This window comes from Triticum aestivum, chromosome 5A (assembly GCF_018294505.1).
Source record: "Triticum aestivum cultivar Chinese Spring chromosome 5A, IWGSC CS RefSeq v2.1, whole genome shotgun sequence".
Classification (NCBI taxonomy): Eukaryota; Viridiplantae; Streptophyta; class Magnoliopsida; order Poales; family Poaceae; genus Triticum; species Triticum aestivum.
Window position 1 is genome coordinate 517,639,726 of NC_057806.1, and position 392 is coordinate 517,640,117.

Sequence of the window (392 nt, forward strand, 5' to 3'; positions counted from 1 at the left end):
AAAAATCCCACCGAGTGGTGAGAAATCCTCCCACTCGGGGGCTTAGCTGCAGTCCATCACTCGCCTAAGTTTGTAAAATCCTACTGAGTGGTGAGCAACCCCCCCACTCGGGGGCTTAGCTCCAGTCCAGTACTCGCCTAAGTTTAATAAATCCTACCAAGTGGTGAGCAATCCTCCCACTCCGGGGCTTAGCTGCAGTCCAGTACTCTCCTAAGTTTAAAAAATCCTGCCGAGTGGTGAGCAATCCTCCCACTCGGGAGCTTAGCTGCAGTCCAGCACTCGCCTATGTTATTAAAATCCAACCGAGTGGTGAGCAACCCTCCCACTCGGGGGCTTAGCTGCAGTACAGTACTCGCCTAAGTTCAAAAAATCCTGCCGAGTGGTGAGCAATC